Source organism: Aedes aegypti, chromosome 2 (assembly GCF_002204515.2).
Source record: "Aedes aegypti strain LVP_AGWG chromosome 2, AaegL5.0 Primary Assembly, whole genome shotgun sequence".
In the NCBI taxonomy this organism is placed as follows: domain Eukaryota; kingdom Metazoa; phylum Arthropoda; class Insecta; order Diptera; family Culicidae; genus Aedes; species Aedes aegypti.
Window position 1 is genome coordinate 117,220,761 of NC_035108.1, and position 27,158 is coordinate 117,247,918.

A 27,158-nucleotide genomic window follows, 5' to 3' on the forward strand; every position below is an offset into this window, starting at 1 on the left:
AAGAAGTTGTAGTGAACTGTTTGGACTATTAGAAAATAATATACACTGAAAAAATATTTTATTTATTATCATAAAAATATCAAGAATAAAACTTAAATTTTAAATTACACAAAAACCCCATTTTTAATATTTTTTAAATTTTTACCATAGAATCTTGATAGTAAACAGATGTTTGAGACAAAGTTTCATGATGGAGAAATTTTTAATAAAAAAGTTTTATTAAGATCAACTTTTGGTCGATTTTCAAAATTTTGATATTTTGTCGAAACTAATACGTTCTGATGATATATTAAGCATCTTGAAATGATTCTAAGCCATAATAACTTATGAAAACGGCCTGTTTTAATATTTAAACAATATTTTTTTCATTAAACTTGATATAATTCGAAAATGGCTACTTCTAGAGAAATTATTCATATAATCATTATGGCTAAGAATCATTTCAAGATGCTTACTGTATCATCAGAAAGTATTTATTTTGACAAAATATCAAAATTTTGAAAATCGACCAAAAGTTGTTCTTAGAAAACCTTTTTATTTAAAATTTCTCCATCATGAAACTTTGTTCCAAACATCTGTTTGCTATCAAGATTCTATGGTACAAATTTAAAAAGTATTAAAAATGGGGTTTTTGTGTAATTTTAAATTTAAGTTTTATTCTTGATTTTTCATGAAAATAAATAAAATATTTTTTCAGTGTATATTTTTTACTAATAGTCCTAATGGTTCACTACAACTTCTTCATAGAACATTTTTCTCTAAAATCAACAGTTTCGGAGTTAGAATTTTTCAAATAAGTTGCAAGCAAAAATTTAAAGGCCATTTTCAAAAGTTACACTTGAGTCAAAATAATATTTTTTTCTATGGAAAACACTTTTTCTACCATACCAAAAACATGTGCAAAAATTAATCCAAATCGAAGAAGGTCGAGTTCTGTGACTTACCGATTTGACATGGAATTCGTCAGTTTTCTTTTTTTAAATAGACAAATCGAAGAAAATAAAAACACACAGCTTTTTATTTGCCAAATAAAAAGGCTATGTGTTTTTATTTTCACCAATTTGTTGTTTTAAAAGGAGAAAACTGCTTTTTCAGTTCTGATTTTTGTGCCATTTTCTCATGCGCCTTAACGAAGGAAGAAACGAGGACAACCATACCAATCGTTTAATTTCAAGGAGAAAGATCAAATCGTTGGGAGGGGCGTTGCTAAGAAAGTTATTACACACTTCCTCGTTGTGACTTCTCGTTTTCCCGGGATTTGACATAGGTATTTCTCCTGCGTGCCCTGGCCCTTAGCCTTTGGCTTAAGTGCCATTACTCGCTCTCTGAAACGAAATTAAAGCTTTGCCCTCTATTATTGCAGTTTTTTTATTGTTTGAATTGACATTGAACAGTAAGAAGCATCTAAATGAGAAACAAAAGTCCGTATCAGTTTATGCTTGAGAGTTGTGATGTAAGAAAATGAAAGAAGATCCGAAGCTTGATATTTTCAAATGTAAATGAGCCACAGAAATTATATATAAAAAGGAAAATCTCTCTCCGAATTAGTCCATGACATGGCTGGAATGATATTGTATAGATAGTGGCGAAAGATTCCGCCGATAAATTCGTTGATAATTACTGATGCAGGAACTGCAAGAACACACTCAACAGCCACTAAAGAAAAAATGTTTTGATACACAGTCACACTTTTAAGCACCCAATAGTTCATACAGCCCGTAGATCTACATTTAAAACACACATAAATCACTATTGAAATCGAATGAAATGTAAAAAAAAAAAACATTTTTTTTATATTTCAAGAGCAAAAATTTGACAGACGCACGAGAAACACAACCGTTCGGTATCAACGCTTGCTCCATAAAAAAAAAATATTTAGTTCGAAAATGAAATTTTGGATATTACAGGGTTAGCAACTGTTTGAGGCTCGCCACCTACTCAAATATGTATAGGTCTACGTAGCCATCAATCTTTCATGGGATTTTCATGAGGTTCAAAACCATTAAAGACCCTTTCAAAAAAGTTCTACCATGTTTTGAATTCAACGGCTGTTCAAGATAAAGATTAATTGAAGCCAAATGTCAAATTTTCATGATCACAAATCTTCAGAACCGAACAGAATTTCAGGCTGATAATTTGATCGATTGGTCATCCCAAGCTAGTTTCGAGGTTTGGCTTCGATTCATCTTTATCTTAAGGTTATCCAACTCTTTAAGAATAGTCCATAATTTCTAGAAACGTTACCATCGTTCGAAGGATCCCTAGTCACGCTAGTAGATTAAGCAAATTTGTGAAGACCCATACTAAATGGTAGCTTCTTACTCACAACCTTAAAATTTCGTTGGGCTCAGCATTTGTCAAAAGGTTTAGTTTTTGGAAATGTATGAAACCTTATACAGTTAACTCCCTTATTCGATTTTCCGTATCTCGATATCGAGCTAGAGAACCATAGTAAAAATTGGTTTTCATGGCCATCGAGTTGTCCCTTGAATCGCAGTTGCACTAGTTATGTGTTCTGTAAGTCGATACCTCCCTAACTCGATGGTCCCTTCAATATCGAGTTAGAGAGAGTTGACTGTATATCAACTTCCGAGAGATCATTGGTTCAAAAAAGTTTGTAAATTACTTTTAATGGCCATTGAATTCAAAACTTTATGGATGCTAAAGGAATTATTGAATTACGTTCGGAAAATCGCTAGCTACGCTAGTTAAACTTGTTTTCTGATTCAAAAATTATAAAAAAAAAATATTTGAATCGACTGTACGCAAAAACGTTCTTGGTAGATCCGAAAGCCTTCTTTTTCATCTTGGCAATACATCTCTACTTGGAAAAATCATGCTTCTCAGCTTCCTTTTTAAGAGCATTTCCAAATATATTAACTGAGAACCTTAGTTACCAAAAACAAAGTTATTTATGCCCCCTGAAATCAAGGATACATCCAACAAAACGTCATCCAGATAGTCCAGAAATCGAAACCAGACATTTTCAGCATGACTTTGCTTTGTAGCCACAAACGTTACCACAAGGCTTAGAAACGCCCCTTCATTCAGAGGTATATACTGAATGTAATTACACAGCGTAACAAAAATGACATTTCTACGAGTCTCAAGGATCATATTGTATGTCTCTAGTATATTTGGGGTTGCTGTATCTGATGCCATCCTCAGAAATGCTCCAGTAGGTCACGATATTTAGCTACAGGTAATCAAAGTTGTATAAAACACTGTTTTTATTGAAGCATGCATTTCATTTCAGATATAATTTGTTTGAAATTGCAGAACAAATTGAGATTAAATTGATACTTTCAACATCGTTGCATTCTCCATACAAAATTTTTCGTTTCTCTTATATGGTATCGAAACTACTATGAACTTTCTTGATAATAATTATTCTACACATGAAGTTTGAATTTTGTGACCAATTAAGCGAATAAATTGCCATACAAGTTGGCTGAAACAGTCACATTTAGGATATCCAACAGTGAATATGTCAAAAACTAGACGTGCTATGATATTTTTGAAAACGGCAACGGATTCAGCAACCTTTAATTTAGTAAATAGTGGTATTTTGGTACTTGAGACAAAAACGTGTTCCGCAGTGTTATAGAATGCCCTCAAACATTCGTTGGACATATTTTCACATCGATTTTTAATTTGAATTGTACTCAAATTCACACCTCAATCACTTCCTCTTTTCTGCAATTTCCAACTCCGTCCTGATACCTGACTTACTCCCGTTCGCCGTTCCGTGGGAAAAACACTTTTTCCTCATTAGCATCATTCGCTCATACATTTCCTTCACCTCTAGCCCGCCCGCAAAGCAACATCGGTACCGCATTTCCATTACAAACTGCTGATAGTAGTAGTGGTGTTCAGGGATGAGAAAAGTACTGTAGCAAACATTTACCGCCTCTACATTTACATCTTTCTACACGACCATCAAAATCCAAAGCAAACCATGACGGTTCAAAACAAAAAAATGTCACAGCTCTTCAAAAATGTAATCTTCTTCTTCCTAACGTTTTTCAACCCCGAATGCGAAATGACTCGAGCACAGTGGTGACACGATTTTTGCGGTTTTCGGGGTTTTGCATTTTTGCTCGATAAAGGCAGTATGAAATTGAACTTGTTTATATGTATCGTAACGGAATGATTGTGGTCTTTCTGTTAGAGCTAATAGATTTCAATTAGTTGAAAACACAAGCGAAATATTAGCGATTGAATGATTTAACACTTTTTCCAATCATTCAGCTTGGAATAGCTGCCCGAAAATGGTCATAGTGGAGAGACAAAAACAGTCAAGCAGTGTGTGAACCGTTGGCAGCGCAACGCCTGATGGTATTGATGCTGCTGCTGCTTTGTGTTTTGGTGGAATGGCAGAATCGATGAACTGTGGTGAATTGTGGTCACAGTTCCCAAGACTGGTGGTGTTACAGAACGAGAACCCTTGGATACTGCACCGCTTGGTTGCGCTACTTGCTCCCTAACTTCGCACACCTTGCACTGACCTGGACCTACCCCACTGGGAAGCGTCGTCGTTAGTCCGCAAATTTTCGTCGTCGTCGTCGCCGTGTCCCGTTGCGTATGGTAGTATGTGTGTTTTGTTATTGACGCGACGAAATCGACACCGTCGACGACGACAAAAACAAACCGAAAATGCAACCCTTTCGTCTCGATACTAACTCTCTCCGGAGTGTTTTGAGCTGCTCCGATCGCCAGGACGGGAAGGAGACGATTGGGGATGGTTTGGATCGGAAACTACCCCCGGTGAATGCGCCGCGCAGCTAAAAATATTGCAATTCGGTTCTGCTGATGAAATTGAGAGAAGAGTGAGAAAATTCTCATAAAAAAATTGCATTTTTCAATGCACTCAATTGAGCAAGGTGGCCTCATGAGTGCAGTTGTGTTTCAAACGAGGGGTGCACCATAGATGTTTTGCCTTTTTGTACTATATTGTCTAATTAGATGTACTACTTTTTACGTAAGACGATAACGCATTTTAAAGCATTTGTTTTCTTTTTCTCGTTCCAGGTAAAAACTAATGAACCATTGCTTGATCATGCATACAGATGTGTAAATTTGTATTCAAGGTAATGTGATATCAATCAATAATAATGAGTAGATACCGTCTAAGGCGCCATTCATAAATAACATAACACTTTAGAGGGAAAGGGAGTAAGTTCAAGCATTACGCCTCATACAAAAAAATACAATTACTCATACAAAACGCTAAGGAGGGTTGAAATTGGTCAATTTATGCGAACTCAACAATACTTATTTGAAGCTGAAATTTTGTACAAATTTTATAACATATTGGATGAATAGACCGAAAACAATTCAGATAGAAATTTCAATAGCACTAAACTATGAGGCCTATCTCAATGTGACTGTTATGCGATTATATTTAGCTATGTGACAAAACAACTTGGTATTTTTTCCGACCTTTCTAGAACAATCTCACAGATTTTATAAAGTTAGTTGAAAGTATTGTTGATTTGATGACGTTCCATGATATTAACTTGAAATAGTAAAAAATGTCAAAGGTAACAAATTAAATCGAATTGTGTCTCCCTTCTTGTAAATAAGGGTTGCAACTTTTGGCGTAATGATATTTCAAAAAAAAAAATGTAGTTGGACGTTAGACATAACCAGAGTAAACTGTATGCTCTTTGCCAAATGCTATCGGTTCTTCTTTGCAACTACTTGATGTAAAGTGCCAAACCTTGTTTTGTGAATAGAGTAAGGTGGGGCAAAAGTTCGACCTTAGTGGTATAATCAAAGTTTCCAGGCAAACAATAGCAGTTAAAACAAAACAAATACAATACAGTGAACTTTCAACATATTGGCTATTATTTTGCTGAACAAACTTGTGTCAAAATATTTACCCATTTTTAGTTGAAACAGTTTCAAAATTGATTGTCTTATTCGAACTTTTGCCCCACCGGTGGGGCAAGAGTTCGAATCAAGTGTGGGGCAAAAGTTCGATGGCTAAAACACAAAATATCGATCCTTTTATGACAGGCATATTTTGCACCAGCCGTAAACTTAAGTTTGACGAAAAATACACACTAAATATTCATCAAAACATTGCCCAATACCATGTTAATTGTAATATACTCAAAAATAGCAGTTTTTCACAAAACCAAGTGAAAATGTAAAATTTTGGCGACAGTTTTCAAACGATCAGGCAAATTTAACTATATTTGAAGGTAATATGTGGATTTTAGGAAATTTGCAATTTTTTCCGTGATTTTATGCATGGGTCGATCTTTTGCCCCGCTGATTCGAACTTTTGCCCCACTATAGGCCAAAAATTGTCTTCAAGCATTTATGCAAAACCTAATACACCTCAAAGCAACCTTATGATAGGCCTAGAAACGCCCTTACATAAAATATTGAAAAAGATTTTATCTTAAATTGGTTCCATGCAACGAAAGTTTGACCAAAAATTACAATATTCACGTCGAAAAACAACAAACAGCCATAACTTTTCCAAATCTCAATCGATTTTCATGATATTTGGATTGAAAGTCTCTTACTTAAATAGCATTCGAACCACCATGACATTTCTGAGATTTGTTTTGAATTTAGCTAAAAATCTTAAAAAGAAACTTTTACCCCACTCGAACTTTTGCCCCACTTTACTCTAGTCTTTTTGCTGTTATCAGATGACCGATGCCTGTAGTTGTATAAAACTTTTAAATTTACTCAAAAGTTATCTTTCAGTCAAAAACCTCTGCTAATAACTCATTTTAGATATTTTGTTGATTTTTTCGAGAGTTTCCCTAATCTCGAGAAGTTTTCAAGATATAAAAAACACCTTTTCTTGGTTCCAAAAGAGTAATCGGAGGCTTTACTCGGATTCCCGAGGATTGAAAGTTAAGGGTATGCGAGATTTCTGCAGATACCACCCAACGTGATGATGTTTATGTTTTTCATTTCCATATCGTCCAATTGACCAAAAAGTAAGAGGTTGTTTCCGAGATACAACCGCCAAGTTGACGTTGGATAACGTTAGCTTCATCTATTTCCTGGCTCGAAACCGGCACAAACTTATGAGAGATTTCTACTGATAAAAATCCAATCAATTTTCATATTATTTGTTGCATGTCAATTCCGTCCTATTGTGGACATTGTGTGTTAGCACAGAAAATCTGTCGTGTAAGTTTGGTTCAGATAACACTTCAACACCGATAGACCGTTATACTCGTGGCCGTGTAGTTCCGGCGTCCAGAATAGAACTACGGACAACCCGTTCCGGTGGTAAGAGTCCACCAAACGGGGTAACCCCAATTCAAGGTGTGATGCGAAAAACCGTGCTGAGGAATGAATGGTCGAAGGGGTGAAAAAGATGTTCGGCCATTAACGGAGCCTGTGGGGCACCTGGGCACCCCTCACAGTATTTGTCCCTTACCGCGTTAATGCAGGGCTCTGGCGTGGTTGACCTCTTTTCCCGTGCTACTCGTGGGATCCAAAATGAGTACAAATTCAAACAACAATCAAATTAGTAGTGGTAGTGCAGGTAGTAGCAGTAGTAGGGAAGCGAACCCCTTCGCAAGAAGTGGGCTAGCTAGATCTCCGTTGAGGAGAGTAGAAGCAGGAGGAGGCAGCAGTGCACGTAGTGCCAGTGCTGGAACCCATATTTCATCCCCGGCTAACGCATCGGGTGAAGTTATGGATGGAGCGTGGTTGATGAGGGCCATCAATAAAAGTAGAGATGGGCTCTCTGCGATGGAAGTGGCTGCACAGCAGCTCGACTCCATAATTGACTTTGCGTCCTCGAAGTCTAACATCAGCAAGGACCTCAAGCAGGCCTTGCTTAGACTTCGTAAGTCAATGTTGGCGGCCAAGCAGAACCATGCTGAACCCATGGTGACTGTGGCTGCGGCAGAACCCGTGGAACTGAAGGTGCCGAAGTCTACCCAGACGGAACCCTTCGTTTTCGCGGGCAGCCCCAAAAGCGTGGAAGCGAATGCTTACAGCAAGCAATCGCAGAAGCGCGAGGCAGCCGTCAGGGGAGGAGCTACCCGGCGGCGCTCGTAAGGCCAGGCGGATACTGACCCCGAAAACCGGCAGAAGTGCCGGAAAATCGGACCCCAGCCAGGCGTCCCGGAAAGCCGAGAAGGGTGGGCCCGAAAAGGCTGGCCCCTCACGGAGTGATGGGAACAGGGGGTTGCGACCTTTGAGAGGTCCTCCATCACCACAGGTCAGGGCGGAGCAGGGGGGGGGACGCCCCCTGGACAACCGTAGTGAGGAAGAAGAAGAAGAAGAAACAGCAGAAACAGGAGCGCAGGGATACCAGACCTAAGAAAGGTAGGAGGGTAGGTGCCAAGCGCGAAAAGGGTGATGCGATCATCATCAAGACGGAAGAGTCCAAGTACTCGGAAGTCCTGAAGGCGATGCGCAGTGACGCGAAGCTTGCGGATCTAGGAGCCGACGTACGCAGTGTCAGACGCACTCGTACAGGTGAAATGATCCTCGAGCTTAAGCGCGACAAGGAGCGCAAGGGCGCCGCCTACAAAAGTTTGGCGGAAGAGGTCCTTGGCGCTGGTGTTGAAGTGAGGGCTCTGACGCAGTGTTGATAGACTCACACTCAAAATCTCAATCAATACACTCTCCCGTGAGAGCAAACTCACTAGAGATCTGCTTCGAAAATCTCACGCTTGAGATTTTGATGCAAAATCAACTCAATCAACTCAAACCGTAAAAAATGATTCAGTCGCAAAACCCGGCAAAAACTCGTGAAATCCGAATGTTGTTGTTTACGTTAGAAAGGATTAACATAATTTTACCAGACTAACAAGAAATTATTGCCGTGTGTGAGTAAACTGTGGAAATACGAGACAATGAGTTAAAAAGGTGAGCCAACTCATCCATGATTTTTTGACTGCTGAGTTGCATGATTGACAACTCACGCATGAAAAATCTCAAGCGTGAGTTGTGAGAAATTGAGTTTTTCACAACACTGCTCTGACGCAGTCAGTGACTCTGAAGGTGATGAAACTTGACGAGATCACTAACGCAGAAGAGCTCGTCACGGCACTGCGGCAACAGTGCGAAGTGCAGGTGCCCACCACCGCCGTTCAGCTACGGAAAGGTCCGGCAGGTACCCAGGTGGCCTTAGTACACCTACCTGTGGCAGACGCAAATAAGTCCGCTAAGGTAGGTAAGATCAAGGTTGGTTGGTCAGTATGTTCACTGAACATACATGAGCAACCAGTGATCTGCTTTAGGTGCAGGGAACCTGGACACAAGTCCTGGGGCTGTAAAGGCCCTGATAGGACTAAGTTGTGCAGGCGTTGTGGTGAGGAAGGTCATAAGGCACTAGGCTGCAAGAACCCTCCCAAGTGCTTGATTTGTTCCGGCAAGTCCGTGAACAACAATCACCCAACGGGAGGCTCAAGGTGCCCGACCTTCAAACGAGCCATCAACGAAAAATCACAGTGCAGGTAACGCAGCTGAACCTGAACCACTGTGACGCAGCTTAGCAACTGCTGTACCAGTCAGTTGCTGAGTGGGGGACGGACATCGCCATCATATCGGACCCATACCGAGTACCCGCCGGCAACGGCAACTGGGTCGTGGATGGATCCGGAAAAATGGCGGCGATATGGACAACGGGTAAATACCCTGTCCAGCAGTTGGTGTCTACTACCTACGAGGGCTTCGTGATCGCCAAAGTAAACGGGGTCCTCTTCTGTAGCTGCTATGCGCCTCCGAGTTGGTCGACCGAGCGGTTCACGCAGATGCTGGACTGCATGACGACCGCGCTGACAGGGCGAAGGCCAGTTGTAATAGCGGGTGACTTCAATGCCTGGGCCGTGGAATGGGGAAGCCGTAACACGAACCAGCGAGGTCAAATCCTGCTAGAGGCACTGGCCGTGCTAGATGTCGATCTGGCTAATGTTGGTGCCAAAAGTACCTTCAGCCGTAACGGAGCGGAGTCGATTATCGACGTTACCTTTTGTAGTCCTGGCCTAACGAGTAGTTCGAACTGGAGGGTAGACGATGCCTACACTCACAGCGACCACCTGGCGGTTCGCTACAGTATCGACTACAACAACAGCAGGCAGCGGGTTGAGGAAGCGGCTAGGTCAAGGCCAAGCCCTCGTAGGTGGAAGACATCGTACTTCAATAATGAAGTACTTAGGGAGGCGCTCCGCCGTGAGCGTAACCTACTCGGCCTAAGCGGGGACGAACTGGTAGCGGTGCTTACGCGTGCATGCGATGCGACCATGCCTAGAAAAGTCCACCCTAGGAATGGGAGACCACCGACATACTGGTGGACTCAAGCTATTGCGAACCTGCGCCGTGCCTGCCTACGGGCCAGGAGACGGATGCAGCGAGCACGTACCGAGCAGGAGCGTGAAGAACGACGGGCGGTGTTCACCGCTGCCAAAGTCGCGCTGAAGTCTGAGATAAGGGCAAGCAAAAAGGCCTGCTTCGAGGGACTCTGTCAGAGTGCCAACGCGAACCCGTGGGGTGATGCCTACAGGATCGTAATGGCGAAGACAAGAGGTGCAATTGCTCCTACGGAGCAATCTCCACAGATGCTGGAGGGGATCATCGAGGGGCTCTTCCCGCGCCACAACCCTAGCCCATGGCCTCCTTTTGTAGGATAGCCGGGGATTGGGGCTGGCGATGAGGATAGAGTAACTGATGAGGAACTTGTAGGGATTGCAAAATCCCTAAGCATGGGGAAGGCACCAGGTCCGGACGGAGTTCCAAACCTGGCCCTCAAAGTCGCAATCTTGGAGGCTCCCGGTATGTTCAGATCTGCTATGCAGATATGCCTGGACGAGGGAGTATTTCCAGATGCGTGGAAGAGGCAGAGCCTGGTACTATTGCCAAAGGCGGGGAAACCACCCGGTGACCCGTCGGCGTATAGACCAATTTGCTTGATTGACACGGTGGGGAAAGTGCTCGAGAAGATCATCCTCAACAGACTGTCGAGGTACACCGAGGGTGTAAATGGTCTCTCAGGCAACCAATTCGGCTTCCGGAAAGGGAGGTCCACTGTAGACGCTATTCTGGCGGTTAAGAAAACTGCTGAGATAGCACTCCAGCGTAAGAGGAGGGGTATTCGCTACTGCGCAGTAGTGACTCTGGATGTAAGGAATGCATTTAATAGTGCCAGTTGGGCGGCTATTGCTGATGCGCTCCTGCGTCTGGGGATACCCGAGTACCTGTACAAGATTCTCGGAAGTTACTTCCAGAATCGGGTATTAGTCTATGACACAGAGGTGGGTCTGAAGTGCTTTCACATAACCTCAGGAGTCCCGCAAGGTTCCATCCTGGGTCCGGTGTTATGGAATGTCATGTACGACGAGGTGTTGAGATTAAAATTCCCGGCGGGTGTGGTCATCGTTGGCTTTGCCGACGATATTACGCTGGAGGTCTACGGTGAATCGATCGAAGAAGTGGAATTGACTGCAGCCCACTCGATCGCAATTGTGGAGGAGTGGATGAGCTCCAGGAAACTGGAATTGGCTCACCACAAAACGGAGGCTGTTGTTGTCAACAACCGAAAGTCGGTGCAGCAAGCGGTGATCAGTGTAGGCGACTGCACAATCACTTCGAAGCGCTCCGTCAAACACTTGGGGGTGATGATCGACGACAAGCTTACCTTCGGTAGCCATGTCGATTATGCCTGCAAGAGAGCCTCCACAGCTATTGTGGCACTGTCCCGGATGATGTCCAATAGCTCTGCGGTGCACGCCAGCAAGCGTAAGCTTCTGGCCAGTGTCGCCTCGTCCATACTGAGGTATGGTGGCCCGGCTTGGGGCACGGCTTTGAGTACCGATAGCTACCGTAGCAAGCTAGAGAGTACTTATAGGCTAATGTGCCTGAGGGTTGCGAGCGCGTACCGTACCGTGTCACACGATGCACTTTGTGTCATCACCGGTATGATGCCTATTGGTATCCTTATCATGGAAGACATAGAGTGCTTCGAAATGCGCGGCACAAGAGGCATACGCAGGACTGCCAGACTGGCCTCCATGGTCAAATGGCAGCGTGCGTGGGACAGTTCCACCAAGGGAGTGTGGACTCACAGGTTGATTCCGAGGTTAGATATCTGGGTCAATAGGCGCCATGGGGAACTAACATTCCACCTAACACAGGTCCTTTCGGGTCATGGATGCTTTAGACAATATCTACACCGTTTCGGTCATGCGGGTTCTCCCGAATGTCCATTTTGTGCAGGTTTAGAGGAAACGGCGGAACACGTTTTGTTCGTGTGCCCGCGTTTCCGCACAATGCGTGACCGCATGTTTGCCACATGCGGTCGGGACACGACTCCGGACAATTTGGTCCAGAGGATGTGTGCAGACGAGTTTGGCTGGAATGCCGTTTCATCGGCTATCACCCACATCGTCTCGGAACTCCAAAGGAGGTGGCGTGTGGACTCGAGGAGTGACTAGTGCAGACGCTAATCAACAGGTGGTCCAAGGGTTCGCAGTCGGCTACGTAGGTCATACCGGTGTCCTACGGTCGAAATCGACCCTTACAGCGATTAAGTGGCCGCGGGGAGAACATCCTGGTAGCGCTGCTGTCGTGGCGCCGGCCTACTGGGTGGGTACGAGCCTCTGGTTGTTCGGGGCAGGTGGAGGCCCCTTCGTCAGCAATCCCAGCTCGTGCTAGCTGATAGGGCCTGAGCCTTCAGTAGGTCAAATTGCGAAGCCCGCAGTATCAGTTCTTGATACCTGCGGTGCAGCTGGGCGCGGGCTTAGTGGTCGACCCTGCCCGCCTTCAGCGGACAACGGGAGGGGAGGACCACCCGGGAAGCTGGCAATGCGCCAGCATGCTACCTTGGTGGACCCCCATAAGCGTGTCATCGATGTTCGTTGCTGCATGGCTACGCAGCTAACCTGGAGGATGCGATGTGCAGTAGCCCCTCTCCGAAGCAATGCCTTCTTGGTGGTCCCGGAGAGACGAAGGGTTTAGCGGCAATGGAAATGGTTTAGTGGGTCGGGGGTGTAGTCCTGTTTACTGCTTGTACGTAGTAAATGGTCCCCAACCCCACACTCCTGGACCTCGGTCCGGAGTCTGTTGAGCAGATTATCCCCCCATTGCTTAGAAGGAAAAAAAAAAAAAAAAAGACCGTTATACTCGAAGAAGTTCCGCACCATGAAGAACTTTTTCTGCTTCGTAGTGGTATCCGGAGAAATGTAGAGACAAATCTGCGATTCCAGAGCTCGGCCGTCATGGTCCTGCAGGAAGCGAATGGCCTATCTGATCGGTTTGTTTAGGATTACCAACCTGTGCGCGATCCAAGCCAAGCGTGTCAGCATCATACCGAAGGACATCCAACTGACTCGTCGTATCCGTGGAGAACGCGCTTAAATTGAATTGCAGCACAATTTCAAACAAAACGGGTCATTCGATGTAAAAGAGTTACAACCAGAGACACTTCATCTATAACTATTAATTGATTTATTAATTTATTTATCAATTATAATGTTGGTTGATTAGTTTTCTAGTTAGCTGTTGCTGATTAGTTTTAGCTCTTTGTTTGACAAATTGATACTCTGATCGCTCTAGCATGCATTTGCATGTAGGTAGCGACGATGACAACGGAATTTTTCAAAGTATAGTCACCCAACAATTATGGATAGCACACAGGTATGGATCAGAGTTGGAATAAAACGGGAATATCTCATCAAATACAGGTGCAATTTAGCAGAACACATTTTACCTACGTTAACCATAAATCTGTACAGCATCGTAATCAATCATAATATGCTTAAGTATATTTTTTCCGTCCGTATGAAATAAAATGTCAACCGTATTCCCAGAAGCGTTGATTCATATCTTTGGGGCATTGAAACCCATACCACAGTTATGAATCAAAGATAAGACGATTCCGAAAGAAACGCCAAAACGTATGCTTTCTCTAACACACCATTCGTTTAACTCACAGATAAATTGCTTTTATAGTGTTCTGATCCATAATATGAGTCGATTTGATCCATAATAGAATCCTCCTCTCCCACTGATCCACATCTGTGGGGTGGACATCGTTTGGAATTTCTATTGAAATCGACACTTTTTGGTAAATAACCGAGAATTTTGAGCTGTATTCTCGAAAACAACTATTTTCTGCATGGTCAGGAAGGTAATTTTAATTTGTACAGTATCACCATGTGTTTTAATCATATTTTGTTCTGAAAAATGACCCTTAGTTGATCCATAACTGTGGGGTCACTGTAAGTAAAGTTTGTAAGGATGCTTAAAATATATCCCCGAGCCCGATTTCATCTTCTAAACTGGTACCAATTAGCTCATACGGTTGAAATAATTAAATTTCTGTTGGATATCAGGTTTTTCCTTAAGAAATTGCCTACATCTAGGCGTTTTTATCACAATTATAGAAATTAACTATTCATTATTTCTTTACATATTGCATTATTAAGCATTTTGCAAGAATATTCGAATTCAGGGAGCTCATATTCATTATGTAGAGTCGTTTCAAAAAATAACAATAATCGCATTGACAAGTGATCAATTTCACCCCGAAATGGGATTCCCCGATTTTCTATTTAAGGGATGATTTTTAGCACTAAAACCACATTTGTTATAACATTTTGGCACATGAGCCAAAGAGGTTGACCGTCGTACTTGTATTCAGTTGTTTGGCATTTTCAACATGATTGAAAACAGACACGAAAAACCATGAAAAATGATCAATTTCACTCGAAATTACGGCACATGTAAACTTCAAAACGTCAAAACCTTATAACAGCAAGAAAAATGTGCTTTTCTATGAAAAATAAGACATGCCTCGATATTTACCTATTTTTCAATAGTTTAGTCATGAAAATCAATAGTTTTCATTATTTGAGTAGATTCGTAGAAAGATTTGCAATCGATTGGTGCAAGAATCTTGAAAATTCATGCGGGCGTTAGTAAGTTATTAACAGTCAAAATCTAACCACTTTTCGTGACGCGAGCGATTTTTCGTTTTTCGAAATTGTACCCCAGTATGTTGCCGTAAGACGTTATCCAACGTCAAAAATTTGGTAAAATTATTCGGTTACTGAAGGTATACTATAGAATTTTGCGGAATATAAAGCTAAATTACGTTCAAAAATATTACTCAGACATATTATCAATTTTACAATAAAAAGCTTAGACTCTCCACTTAGTGTTGAAAAACTCACACTCATATCTCAATAAGTGAGCTCTCCTGCGAGACCAAACTCATTAAAGATCTGTTTTGAAAATCTCATGCTTGAGTTTTCGTGAAAAATGACTCTATCACACTCAAGCCGGCAAAAATGATTCAGCTATAAGGCCTGTCAAAATCTCGTGTAAACCGAATGTTGTTATTACATTAGAAAGGGTTACTACCCAAGTAACAATTTTAGTTTTACGAATTACTTCCAGGGTGCTATAAATAAACACCCATAAAACCACGGTCAAGGCACTGTTGCCTTCATTGCATCCCCCAAAACCTCTTGTAGATTAGAACGTGACTAATTGGCCCACTCTGAAAGAGGCTATAAAGTGTATAATTATGTCATACGAATAAAGCAAAATAGCATTTATGGTAGCTATTTTGAGGCCACCTGTTCTAGATGAATGTCGCATCATCTTGAAAATGATTTTATTATAACGTCGATCTTGCCGGATTCATTCCAACGTAAACAAAACAAAATAAGATTGAAAAAAAACGTCTGTGATAAATTATTTCGTAGTGCTTTTTATTTGAAGTAATTTATTTGTGCTAGTGCTCAAATCTTTAGTGCCAAGTGAGATTTACTGTGATTAGTAAGAAGATAATTTACCTGTGCCTCTTCTGTAAGTGGCATATTTTTAGTTATTTAGCATTTGGATTGGGCTGTAATTGTGCTTTAAACTGTATTCATTCAGTTTAATCATCACACCACAGCATAAAATGCGCGAAAATTCATGGAGGTATTATGATTTGAAAAATTGAAATCGTGGTAACCGGAGTGAAATTAATATGGCGGAACCTAAATTGATAGATTGTCATCGACAAATGCTGTTTGGTCATCATTAATACACAAATAAGGGCACATTGTTATGATTCGGAATTTGTGGATGTAAAATTGCCGTGACAAATGCTGATTGAAGATGATGCAGCTTTTTTCGCTTTTCATGGTAACCAAGCAGCATTCAACAAAGTTTGAAGTTTAGGTATGCTATTATGAAGAATATACGCAGAAACAATGAAAATGAACATTAGTTTGTTATAGTTTTCGTCAGGAATAAGTTTTCGCAATGCATCTTAAGAGCCCAAATACTGATTAATTAGGCATAAATAAGGTAAACTATCAAGATTGAAGTGCAAGTCAATCAGTTTTCAAGCAGCTGTTGTGACAACAAGGTGTATTATATCAATCTTTTATCATAGCCGTCACAAATAAGTATAATTCAGCCACCATATGCAGTTTAAATGAGGTATTATATGTTGCAATAAAGCTAGTTTTGTAGCCACAAAATTTTAACTTCTAGCAACTTTAAATGCCGCCTCTAGCTATCATAGCGTTCACGTAACTGTCATAAAACATCAATAAATCTACACGAATGCCAAATTGTTGTGGAATTGTTACTTGGGTATAGTTCTACCAGGCTTACAAGAAATCATTGCCGTGTGTGAGTATGCCGTGGAAATACGAAAAAAGAAACAAAAAGATAAGTCAACTCGTCCATGATTTTTGACTGCTGAGTTGCGTGATTGACAACTGACGCATGAACAATTTCAATCGTGAGTAATGAAAATTATAGTTTCTCACAGCACTATTTCCACTTTCAATTCGTGGAAGGAATGATGTTTTCTATAGGAAAGCAAATACTTTTCCCAATTTCGTGTTTTTCATTTCTTGGCGAAATAAAAAATGACTCCTTGTATTTCAAAATTCATATGGGAACATCAACAGCTAAACTACGATCATGGGCATTTAAATTTGGATCAATAACTGACTTAGGGACATTTTAAAAATGTTTCTTTGGAATGGTAATTGAGATATTATCTTCAACTTCGCACTAAATAAAAATGAAAAAGTTTCTGGTCTAATATGGAGGGTATATTCCAGATGCTGCTATTCTTTTCCCAATGATATTTTCATCGACCACGTAAAGTGCTGGTCTCAATCATAGTAGCACATGTCGATTTTGAAACAAAAGGCTAAGCTCTGTCGTGCTCTAGTTTTCTTCCCTCTCAAGTAAAAATTCGAATTTCCTTGTGAAAAAAAAAAAAATAACCAGAGGTTGTTCATTTTAAAGGCTTCCTTGGGGCTTCGCAACTCTTTGCGTATCTCTGAGCTTTCATAGGGATACCATGAAAGCTTCTTTGATACTTCTAAGAAACTCTGAGCATCTCTATGAACCGTTTGGCACTCTAAAACACATTGAAAACCCATGAGAATCTCTTTAAAATATTGAAAAGCCTTAGGAATTCGTGAGAATATCTAAGATGCCCTTGGAACTCTAGCAATTTTCGGAAATAATCTTATAATCAATTGTGTGTCACGTATTAGTTAGAAATGGAAACTCTAGCGACATTTTAATTTGTAAGATTTTGACCATGACCTTAACAAACGGGTACCATGGAGTTCACAAATGACTCTCAGGGACTTTCAAAGAGTTCCATAGAGTGCCAGGGATTTACGAAGAGTTCTAAAGAGATTCTTTCAGCGTTTCTGGTTTTAACATGTTTTGAACTAAGAAGTCCCTTCATCAATCCATAAGAACTTTTGGGATTTCTTTGGAAACCCTTCAACAACTCTCGAAGAGGATCCTTCGAGCTCAGTCATAGACTACGTAGCTTCTTCGGGAATGGTGTGGTGAGACAAGATTGATAGTATGGTAAAAAAGCAGGTTCATGGGTGACCTCAGACGGATAACTCTACGAGAATTCCTTCCCCAGTTTCTACGTTGGAGTTTAAAGCCAGTTTTCAAGTCATTCCTACAAGATTTTTTTTTTCAAAACTTCCCTCAGGGATTCCACTGCAACTGTTGCAGAATTTCTTACTTGGTTATTGCGGGAAATATTCCAAGAGCTCTTCTGGGATTTTTTCGCTGAACCCTGAAGCTTTAACTCCGGATATTCTTCTAGAACTTTTTCCGGGAGTTCCTTCAAAAAATCTTGCATGACGCATCACCAGATTTTTTACTCGGGATTTTCCCAGTATTGCATCCAAATTTTACTGTAGTCTAATCCTACAAAGGTGTTTCGCTGTCTCAACTCATTGTCTCATCTCATGTATCAAAGTTCATTGAGGGTCTCTATCAGGATATGCTACAGCAATTATCCAATCACTTCCTTCGATTATGTCAATTGAAATTTCTCCAGGAATGCTAACCGAGGTTTTCCAGGAAAATCCTGCAGAGCGTTTTCCAGGATTCCGTTGGTTTTTTGAAATTTAACTAGTTAATCTCAAAAATTGTGTAAAACATCCAGAGCAGGCGAAAAAAGCTTAGCAGTAGCTAATTTTGATATGAATAGAAAAAAATGATAATAACTTGATAGATATGAAAAATTTAGAAATGATATCTGAAATTGACTCCTGCAATAATATTGGCATATCATATCTCGCTTTTGTAAGGTTGCTGCGCTGCGAATGATTAGTTTTGGCAGGCCAAAACTTTCAACATTCCCTCAAATCTCTAAAGATGTGTAAGCTTACTTGTTCTTCAACGCTTCATTAATAACATCAAAATGCAGCGTTTTAGCCCATTTTTCGCAATTTTAAGTTTCAGTATCGTCGCGTTTTAAGTTGATTTGGCGCAAGCTTTAAAAGCCTTCAAATCAAAATAGGATCTGAGTCTTATGGAGATGTCCGGCGACTTCAGAAGTATCTTTCAGGTGTAGTGTTTTTTAGTTTTGACCTGAAGTTTGAGTAATCTAGAATTTATGTTAATCCAAATGAATGACATTATCACTTGGAAGGAGTCCTGTACCGGATCTCATATTCTTATACAAAAGTTGCTATCCCAGTAGAAGCCTTAAAAATTATTACTCTTATATAAACAGCCAAAACTCTTTTTACGCTTCTTACTGGGGGAGCGTTAAAAAATTTGACCGTAGAAAGAGGGAGCGTTGCAATTTGGGGCGTAAACGGAATTAGAAGCCAAAAAAGCTTTTCGTTTGTTTTCAAGGGGTTTTGCGAAAATGTGAGGTTTATCCGTGGTTCTTCTCAAGGGTATCAATAGGGATTACGGAAACCATAGCGCCATTTTGGAATTTGAATTTGGAATTTATGAAACAGGATCTAAAATCACCATCTTGATTTTCAAAATGGCGTGAAACATCGATTTCCGGCATCTACTCATCGGTTCCGTTTTGTAAATACCCATATTGCATAGATCTCATAGGATTTTCACGAACCGGAAGTCATCTTTGTTTTAAATGGCGTCAGAAATCAATTTCCGTCATCTACTCTCTCGTCCCGTTTCAGAAATACCCATATTACATTGGTTCTCGAAGGTCGTCATCAGGTAGGAGAGTAAGTTGGAATTTCTAGCGTTAAAAGAGGGGGCTAAAAACAAGTGAGCGTTAAAAGAGGTTTAGGTGTACCATGTTGTTTAACCATTGAGGTGGCCTGCACAATTAATTAAGGGTCTCTGGAGTAGAGAAAATTCATCCTAGTTGTAGGAGTCGTCAATACCCAAGCAACTAGCTGAATAACAGTTTATTCCACTGAAATTAGCTTGAGAGTGATTTGTTCTACTTTTATTCAGCAAATAATCGTCAAATTATCGTTGTCAAAAGAGGTGTGGACATTTGACGTGCTATTTGCAGGCAAGCTTCAATAAGTTCGGATCCCACCTGAGTAATGACAAGGATGGTGGTTTCACGGCTACCGCTTCTGCTCCATAAGCCGAAGGTCATGGGTTCAGTTTTTGGTCCGTCCCCCCTTTCCTCGTACTTTGTAATTGTACCCTCCACTTGCTTCTATCTTCCACTCGTTTGTAGCAATCGCTATAACCAGAGACGGACAAGAAACTGTTTCCCCTGGCTTCATTTCTTCCACCCCTGAACATAGGCAGCCTGCTAATCAAATTACCTGCCAAAAAATTACCTTAAATTTATACCTTCATGCATGAACTGGCGTAGATGCAGAGGTATAACCGGGCCAGTTTTAAATGCAATATAAATTCCTCTTCCTTTCCCTCATTGATCTGCATTCTGACGTAGCAGGCACCATTGTTGCCTAAAAATAGAAGATTATCAGCACTTTGGGCAAGTGCAGCTGATCTGGCGATACTGGAATAGTAGCCACGGGCGGTCAATCAAGCTCAAGCTCAAGTTCTTTGCTGACATGCTTCAATAAGTTTTGGACCCAGGAAAATGTTCAAACTGCATGAATCGATCTAAATAGTGAATCCCCGCTTAAACCACATTACACAGTACGCGATTGGACGGAATCTATCAGGAACGAAGGCCGTACATGAGACTAGATGAACTAATCAGAAGGAGCTCGAAGGGCAGGATTGAAATAAGGAAGACCTCGGATTATGGACGAAGCATACGAACGACTTAGTAGTCGAAGATGTGACTCTTGAAGGGTAAGTTGGAGTAAAGGATTGTTACGAGTCCTCAGGTATGAAACACGTCCGAAGAAAGGCTTGTAGTTGTCATCGGCAGGAGTGTAGACCTACTGGTTAGTTAAGGACCTGTTTGATCTAAGCCTTGTTGCTGCAACAGGTTGAAGGCCATGTATCCACCTGAAGAAGTACATGTATTCACCTGAAGAAGGATTGCTTGTACTTGCATGCAACAAAATGGGATCCTTTTGTCCGTTTTAGAGTGATTACTACACGGATTTCATAAAAAAAATCTTTCACGAATTCCGCCAGGAGTTGCTTTAGATATTCTTCCAGAGGTTATTTGGGATTCCTTAAATAATGTTTCTAAGTATGATTTAAAGTATTCTTACAGGGATTCCCCAAACCGTACCTGATCCTCAGATAGCATGGAATATTTTTTAAACTTAAGCGATGCTTAAGATACTTTCATTTGATCAGATGTAGCTCGGATATTGAACTAGTTAACAATGTTGTATCACTTTATTTCAGAGTGCCGATTTTGTATAACAATAGCCACTTTCTATGATATGAAGATAAAACAGTTCTTCTCAGAGATGTAGTCCCATTTCTATTTGTTTTGGCAACTAAGCCTGTAATAAAAAAAATCATTCGGAAATGTTATTACTTTTTTCGAATAATTCATAGTATCGTCCGATCTCTCTACTTGTCGCATCCTTCGCAAGGGTAAAAACCCTATTAGTCTTACACAATTCGTTTGCGTCCTTCTAAGGTTCTTCGATCTTCAGTACATCCCACCGAATTTGATTTCGATCGCCAAGCGCCACTCAAGAAGTTCGATTTCCACCCAGGTTAATGACCCGTTCTGACACATCCGCACCACGAGTTGCACAATTCCCAACATTCAATCACCCCTCGTACCGGGCAGACAGACGATCGAACGTCGAAAGCTGAAAGCTTGCCAATTTCCCCAAACAAACCATTCTGTTTTTAACCGTATCGCACTCACTCGCCGTCTGCGGTCAGAGGAAGCGCAACACTTTTCCTCCCCATGCATCAAAACAGAACGACCACCCTTTGCAAGTTCCGCAATACAGAAATGGGTGGTGGTAACTCACTCTCGGTGGAATGTCGTGCACTCTCTCTCCGAGCGCGTCCTTACGAAGTGGCCCAACAATGTAAGCCTTGTGGTGGCAACCGTTTTAGAACGACTTCGGGCTACCGCCAGCAAGGATCGGCACTGTAAATATTGTTGTCTTAGGTCCGGACCGAAACGGGCCATCAAACATTGAGCAGTGAGACGGCGGTGAAGTTGGAAGGATTCTCTACTAGAGGATTCTGCACGCGTTTTTTCTTTGACGGTTGAACGCGATTACGATATTGAAGGTGCTTAGTTGATTCCACAATCAATGGGAAAATTCTGAATCGGTGAAAATTTTCCAATCTGCGCAAACAGGAAGAGGAAGTACCTGGGCTTTTTTTTTGTTGGGCCGAAGTGAAAAAGGGGTGTGTAAGTTTACAAATATTGCAACAACGTAAGCGCATCCCGAAACGAGTGCATCCTCGCGCTCTTCATCGTCGTCGTTGTCGTGTAACCGACAAGCCGAGGAAAACAGAGTGCGATAGTTGTAGTAATTGTCGGGTTTTACGACCGGCGCCGAGTTGTAATATTTAGATGAGGTACCTGCACAAGTCTTCGTATGTCATCATCGTTTTCGGTTGATTTGGCGAAAAGCGACTCACAAACCGCGAGTGTGGAGCATTTGGGATATTGCTACAGGCATTCAGCGAGATCAGAGTGAGAAAGGAAGAGAAGCTCTGTTGTGAGTTTTTGCTACGAGTGTGGTGTGTATCGGAAAGTGAAAACAGAAGGGCCTGTGTGGCCACTTTCATATTATCGAACCGATCCAAATTAAGGACTTGTTCCGTGGAGTGATTTTCCGACCGGGCCTGGACGTTGGATGGTTCCGGATCTTGGTGACGGTTGTTGGCGGATATGAGAGCAAGTACGTATGATTTGACGTGGATCCGGTGTGAAAACGGATTTGGATTATTAGGAAAACACATTTATACTTATACTTTATAATACTTCGAAGTTATCAAATTTTGTCTTTAAGGACTGCCCGTACTCAGTTTGGAAAACTCTCAATCATATTCTCAAGCCTTATTGGAAGCATAATCCAATTTAGCATCATCGATGGGAAAATTTCCCGAAATTCCGAACCAGGACCTACCTCAATCTCGTTATCGATTTTCCCTGCATCTCGAGTGAAAGATGTGGGGGTATGTGTACAAGTAGTTGCCATCTGGTGGTGAGCACAGAAATCAGAAATGTGGGGGAATCGAAGTGAGGATGCTGAGTGCGGAGCGATCAGCGAAAGTGTAAGTGCATTTTCCGTTTTCGACTTCCTGCTCCGCTGCGACCACGAGATGAAACACGATGCGTCTCCATCTCCGAAATGGATGCTGCGGAGTGGATTGCAATCGATTGGAAATTTTTCTTCAGAATCGGCAATAACTTTTATATGGAACGGATTTAATCCTAACGATACATTCAAATAGTAAAGTAGTGATGAAAATTTTTGAAAACTGTATATTTCACATCAAAGTAATACACATCTCAGAGTTCATTCGGGATTACACACCTTTACATGTTGCGAGAGGGAGAACAAGTTTATAGTAGCACAGGAATCGAGAATCGGTTAGAGCAGATCGATGATGTGGTGCTATGGAATTACTTTTACTTCCGGGGCGGGGATGCGCTTTTGCTTTCGATTGTGTAAGAGTAGTAGGGAACATTCAGCTCTTGAAAATGGTTTGGATCGTACCTTTTCAGTAGTGCACAGTACTTTTGTAAAGTTTGTGAGCTAAACTACCCGAACAACCAAATTGTACGTACAACGTAACCACCTTTTGCGCTATGCGATGCTTATATGTGCAATGATTCCGTATAAGATGTCGCCAAAAGGTCATATACGTACAAAAGTTGACACGATATACGTGCATATTTTATATGATGAAAAATGTCATACAAATGGTATACAATGCGAGATATAGATTTTATTGTGAACTTAATTAATTTGATAGCTATCACGGCTTGATTAATTTGATTCTGCGAACTTTAATTAACTCAGGAAAAAGCGTTTTAAGTGAGGAAACACGCTAATGAATCATACATCGTTTTTTGCGGGTGTGATGTAATTCATACTAGTAAAAGACTTTTCACGTGGATTCTTATGCGACTTCTTGTTGTCTGGATATGAAGCTTATTACAGTACAGCCCATTTGTGATAATATTATGACTTATTTTTTTTTAAATTATTATTGTTGGGTCATTTTCGAGAAAACGCTGCTTGAAGACGCTACTTAGACTACACTTAATAAAACATCGAATATTGATCATTTTCTTCTAAACATAGTCCAGCTTGAACTTGATTGGTTATAACTCCAGTATCGCCAAACCAGTCGCACTTACGTAAGCAACCAACCAGATGACTGGTTGGGACTAACAGACACCCTCAGTGTATGAGTGCTGGTGATCTTCTAATTTTAGGCAACAATGGCGTCAGAATGCAGACCTAAGATGGGAAGGGGAAGGAGTTGATGATGCATGCAACTGGCTCCTACGGTAGACCATATATACCACTGCGTCTACGCCAGTTCATGCGGGAAGGTATAGGGGTAAGGCAATTTTATGGCAGAGAGGCATGCTTTGGTCATCAGACTGCCCATGTATCAGGCATATGGAAAGACGTGGTATGATGTTGAAAGAATGGAAGCGTAGAGAAATGGTTCTTGTCTGTCTCTGGTTCTAGCGATAGCTATGAATAAATAGTTTAAGTATTATATATTAATAATGGAAGATAGAAGCAAATGAAAGGATACAATTACAAAGTACAAGGATAGGGAAAGTCCTAGGATTCAACCCATGACCTTCTGCTTATGAAGCAGAAACGGTGGTCATTAGACCACCAACACGTCATCTTCTTTGTAGCATACCCGAGCAGAAGAAAATAACTACTGAATACCAAATTGAGGTATTCCATACCAGATAATTTCGAATACTTACAACCTGGATTAGGTATGAATGAGCTCTGCATAAGAGGTAAAATTCCTCAAATAATACCTTCAGCATATTCTACTAATACCAAGCTGATAACTAGATCAGGTATTGTAATACCTAAATAATACTTGATGGATTTTCATATAAAAGTGATTTTTTTCAATAAAAGTTCAATACCTCCAGCAGTCCTCAATACTTATCGAATACCAAAATGAAATATTTTTAATTGTTTTAAACATTTTTTCAATACCATTATAATACCAAAATGAGGTATTGACAACTGAACAATACCTAATTATGGTATGATACCAAAATATGGTATGCACAAGTTATTGCGAGTTATTCTTTCCTCCTCGGGTAGTCAAGCTTAGAAATTAAAATCAGTGCTTCTGGTTTACCATTTGATCTGAACTTAGTAGTAGTTAGTAAGTAGATTTATGAATTTCATTATTACTTTGTGTAAGTTATTCACAGTGTTTGAGGAACGCATAGTTCAATTTCAGCTTGAAAAAGTGTCAAAAGTCGAATAATACCTTACAATAATTATGTAAGTGATGGTTAGAGTGAAGATGGTTTGATTTTTTTTAAATTTCAGTATGATATTGTTGAATTCTTTACACGCTACTAGTGAAACTTTCTCTCATGATCTGAAAAACGTTGAAGGTTTCTTCTTTCAGATAGACAAAAGCGTCGAATATCTTAGCCGAAGACACCAACCTTCCATCTGGTAAGGATCTTGAGCTGTTCAATGTTGTTTCTGAATTTGGTCCTGTATCCGTACGGTTTTGAACAGCCATTCCAAATCTGATTCGCGTTTTAGGTAGTCAGCTTTAGGCTTTGGCATGCATCATAACTTTTTGAGTATTGATAATAATTTCTGGTCGGCCATACATTATATCACCTTCAGATAGCCCCAAATCTGCTAAATATCTTTGCTGAAGAAACCAACCTTTTAGCTGTTAAGATTCTTGAGGTAACGAAGATTGAAGATTTCTTTTTACTAGTGTCACCTGGCGGATGATTTGCCAATTAGACTCACTGCCAGATAGCTGAACAGATTTGCCAAAGATACAAACCTTCTAGTTGATAATTTGATACAAGCGCCACCTAGCCGATAAACTGTCATTCAGACTCTTTACCGCCAGATAGCCCTCAATCTACTGAATAACTTTGCCGAAGACACCTTGTAGCTGCTAAAGCTCTTGAGGTAGAGACAATCGAAAATTTATTTTTACTAGCGCCATTTAGCGGATAAATGTTTAATCAGACCGCCAGATAGCTCTTGAACTGCTGAGCAGCTTTGCCGAGGACATTAACCTTCTAGCTGAGAGGGATCTTGAGATACAGTTGATTGAATTAAATTTGTCACTAGCGCCACCTAGCGGATGAATTCTCAATCCGATTTCTTATCGCCATATAGTTCTCGATTTGCTGAATATTTTTACTGAAGACATCAACCTTCGATCTGATAAGGCTCTGAAGGTAGAGATGATTGTAGATTTCTTTCTGCTGGCGTCACCTAGCGGATGAATTTTCAAGTACCGTAATCCGGGGTAACATTGATCAGCGGGGTAACATTGATCGGGATGACTCATCTTGTTAAACGTTCAAATAAATATTTATTGATGAAACATTTTCGAACCAAGAATGGTGCCTTTCTTTCGTATATTCATAAGCTAATGATAATTAAGGTTTTTGCCAAAATTGCGTTTAGTTCATGCGCAAAATTGTCAACTTTTTGAAACAATGATTTCTATCATTTTCACTGACACTACCGAAAATTCATGTCTCACATGAGTTCTGCAGACGATGTGATCAAGGAAAATGCGGGTGTTACTAAAAATAGCATCGCCGAAAACGATTCCGATGTCAAATCTTTCATAAGTTTATTCAATTAGGCAACATTAACTAATTACTATTACGAATGTAGAATTTCCTGAGGAAATTGCCTACTTTTAGGCGGTGTTTTTAATTTTGAAATAACTCAAAAAGTAAATGACTTGTAAGAGTTTGGTCTTCATATTCGGCTTCAGGGGCTCTGATTTTAGTAAGTAACGACATTTCCAATATTAGCGAACGTTGTTTACTTGGGTGATCAATGTTACCACATATCAGCTGAATCAATAAATCACTTAAAACATTTATTTAAACATGTTTAAATCTTTCGAAAAACAAAATAAAGTACATAGTTAGGAGCCCTGGGTGCCAGTACTTGTTTTAAAAATATGAAACTTGTAACATTTGTATTGTGAAATGAAAAATTTAAGAAAAACTAAAAAAAATGATCAATGTTACCCCGGATCACGGTAGATCCTTCACTGCCAGATAGTCCTCGACCTTGTAGCTCATTTGGATGTTCAGATATTTGTTTGGGGTCAATTTTGGACCCCTCGTGTCCACACTTTTTCCGTTACCTAGGAAAGGGGAAGGGGTCAGGGGGAATGTCTCACCCAAGAATGGTAAGATCGACTAACCGCATTTACTTCAAAATTTATTTCAAATTAATTGATCTGCTAATCTTCGAGTTATGGCCATCTAAAAATTCAAGGTCTGTCTTGGGATTTTAAGGGTTAAAACATCA

The 27,158-nt window shown here is 40.7% G+C and overlaps 1 protein-coding gene across 2 annotated transcripts in view; it reads left to right on the forward strand.

Annotated features, from left to right (window-relative positions):
- LOC5578584 (PR domain zinc finger protein 1) overlaps positions 1-27,158 on the forward strand; it is a 188,797-nt gene that overhangs the window by 108,320 nt on the left and 53,319 nt on the right. The window contains exon 1 of one of the 2 annotated variants that reach the window (XM_021842087.1): positions 21,734-22,520. The exons of the other annotated variant lie outside the window; for it this stretch is intronic. The gene's annotated coding sequence lies outside the window, so the exon portion shown is untranslated. Of the gene's footprint in view, positions 1-21,733; positions 22,521-27,158 lie in introns of those variants that run through there. 2 annotated transcript variants of the gene reach the window in all.